The sequence below is a fragment of the Euprymna scolopes genome, chromosome 30 (genome assembly GCF_053919585.1).
Source record: "Euprymna scolopes isolate OS-2025 chromosome 30, ASM5391958v1, whole genome shotgun sequence".
NCBI lineage: Eukaryota > Metazoa > Mollusca > Cephalopoda > Sepiida > Sepiolidae > Euprymna > Euprymna scolopes.
In genome coordinates, this window is record NC_136511.1 from 14,187,356 (window position 1) to 14,190,715 (window position 3,360).

Below are 3,360 nucleotides of genomic sequence, written 5' to 3' on the forward strand. Positions count from 1 at the left end.
GTGACGTAAAATTGAGACGGGGAGGGGGCGAAGTGGTTAAACAGAGGTGGGCAGGAGCTACTAGAAAGACTTATCCTGCCTTGACAGAGTTCAAAATAGACTTCATAGGATGCTCTTTTCTCTTCCCTGCAACCTCTTTCTCGCAGAAGGGATGTTGCGAGCCTGTCTCTGCTTTATCCTTATTTTATATCAAGTGCTCGTCTAAGCTCCAATCTATGGCCCACCCTCGCCAAAGATTCACGAGAAACACTCGTCTAGCTGAAAACACTATCAATAGTTTCCCTCACTCTTCATCTGTGCCTAGACCTAGACGTGGATCCCATGAACAGAGTTTCTTTCTTAGAACTGCACACCTGTGAAACTCTGTTTCGTTTTCCTGCTTTCGATCTGACTGCAATATGGTCATCTTCAAGTTCAACGTAAACAAATTCTTGATGAGCCGTTCCCCTTAAGCAATCCAATTTACCAAATGTACACTTCTAACGATTACTATGATATTTCTCCCGTTGACTACAGTATACTCTTTAACATATCCTCGAGTGGCCTCTATGCCTTGATAAGTTGTGGTTTCTTTGTAAAAATAAACCTAGTTTAACGATGACAAATGAAGTCAGGTTTTTGGGCTGAGGGGGAAAAAACTGAGGTTTTTCAGATCATTAAAATTTTTATTGCATATCCTTCTTCTAAAGTGTCCTTACGTCCAGACTGCATTTTTAAAATCCACCAGCTGTGACAATCAGGCTTTAGTAGAGTGTATTTAAATTCCTGCTGTAATCGTTTATTTGAACCTGAAATCATAAAAATTAGCCAGTCATCTCATAAGATTTATAGCAATAATATACTAAATTGTCAAGAGTCTATAATAACTTTAAACGCATGTACAAAAGAAATCAGGAAACTTGTTCAAGTTGGGGGAGGGGATTATATATCGATTATCATAAACCCCATATATTTGATGCCTCCGTTCAATCTCGAAAGACAAAGGATACCCCCTGTAGGGGCAGCTGTGCATGTCATTGTGAAGCAAGGGTTGCGCAATCGCCAACCACACCTCTCCTGAATCGGCACTGCTTGAGTCTAGTGGTAAGGAGAAGTCCAGGATGACTGGAAACAATGCCGAGATAAGCAGAGAGCACACACAGCATCTGAAAGTCCCAAACGATCACCCATCTGATACTGACCAGGTTCATCGTTGCTTAACTTCAGTGATCTGATGCGAACCGGTGTGTCAACCGTGATTACCCTCCCCCGTATAATATATGCACATATTCTAGGAAATTTTATTATAATATAATTTTGAGGGACAATTGATAAGTTTATATTCCACTCGAAGTAAAAAAACCAATAAATATTTATTATGTCATTATAAGTACTTGTTAAATAAATGTTAGTTTTTTTGCAGAACAAAATAAAAACAAAGGAACATATAATTGAAATCAAGAAATATAAAATCAATATATATATATATATATATATAATATAAATCTCACCTGTCTGTTTAAATGTATGTATGTATGTATGTATGTATGCATGTATGTATGTATGTATATATGTATGTATGTATGTACGTCTGCCTTAAACTTTTGACATAGGCGACGGATTTTTACGAGATAAGTATCGTTTTTAAGATCGACCCTTCGGACGACAAATATCGAAAAATTAGTTAAAAAACATTAATTCTTTCACCCATAACTGGGAACCTTTCTACAGGGAGGGGTCGCCTTGTTCGCCGATATTTTCTAAAGTTATCCCCTCTTTTCCATTGACTAGACTTAAACCTTCGTCACTTCTGTTTAGCGATGGACGCAACAGCGAAGACGACACATTTTTTTTCACATTCTTTTTCTCTTTCGCCGTACGGGTTCGAGCCTGCCTGTCTACTATCATTTTTTATTTTTTTTGCTCAACACACACCTCCAAACACCCGGTCAACACCGGGCACCCAGACTAGTAATAAAAGAAATATATATTTAAATCAAGAAAATCCATTGTTTGTTTTGTGTTTGTTTGTTTGTTTTTAGCATTGTGCGAAGTATAAGTCGACTGGGTTTAAAGGCTATACCAATGCGGTGCATAGAATAGGCCTACGTAGAAAAATCACAACAACAATTAAAAATTAAAAAAACGTATATTTCGGCGTATAATGCGACCGTAAGATAAGATGAGATACAGAATTAGTGCAAATTTTAATAAATTTATGATATATCAGTTGTATAAGACGACTGCTAAATCACGAAACCTACCTCGTTTAGCCTAGGCTAGTGATTGCAAAACCCGGTATCTTATCAAAAATTGGGGGTTAAAAGTTAATGTTTTAACTTTAAGGGTCGTCTTATACGCTGAAATATAAGTGAAATATTGGGGTTTAAAAGTTAATGTTTTAACTTTAAGGGTCGTCTTATACGCTGAAATATGATTGAAATATTGGGGTTTAAAAGTTAATGTTTTAACTGGAAGGTCGTCTTATACGCTGAAATATAATTGAAATATTGGGGTTTAAAAGTTAATGTTTTAACTGTACGGGTCGTCTTATACGCTGAAATATAATTGAAATATTGGGGTTTAAAAGTTAATGTTTTTACTGTAAGGGTCGTCTTATACACTAAAATATAATTGAAATATTGGGGTTAAAAAGTTAATGTTTTAACTTTAAGGGCCGTCTTATACGCTGAAATACAATTGAAATATTGGGGGTTAAAAGTTAATGTTTTAATTGTAAGGGTCGTCTTATACGCTGAAATATAATTGAAACAAAATTATTGCAATTTTAGACAGTGCTCAAGACTCATCGAATTCAATATGTTCGAGTAAATTAATAGAACAGAACAGGCTCCTTCAGTCTTAGGCAGACTAAGGCTACACACGAAGGTTGCCTGCGCGTGAAATTTTTGTGGCAGGAGGTGCGCAATAACAAACCACACCTCTTCTGAGTCGACATTGTTAAATACCAGTGACAAGTGAAGTACAGGACGACTGGAAACAAATGTCGAGATAAGCCGAGAGCACATACAGCGCCTAGAATTCCCAAATGGTCACCCATCTGATACTAACCAGGGTCAACGTTTCTTAACTTCGGTGATCTGACGAAAACCGGTGTGTCAACGCGATTATGCCGTATAAATGCCGAGTAAATTAGTAACTTTAGGATAATTAAAAGACATAGAACTATATTTGTGCATAAATATGAAATAACAGATTTAATTACCTGTCTGGACTTATTACTACAAAAACCAGACAGGCGCAACTGACATAGGGTGACAGCGACACCCAAATGTTTATACTTAACATAAGCATGTGTTATTATTAAATCACTAAAATGACAAAAACTTGGTTATAAGATTGGACAAACCACTTCTCAAC

General features: G+C 36.5%; 1 pseudogene; it reads right to left on the reverse strand.

The window, feature by feature from the left end:
* Positions 1-3,003: 3,003 nt before the first annotated feature.
* Positions 3,004-3,120, reverse strand: LOC145254938 (5S ribosomal RNA; annotated as a pseudogene).
* Between the last annotated feature and the right edge of the window lie 240 nt (positions 3,121-3,360).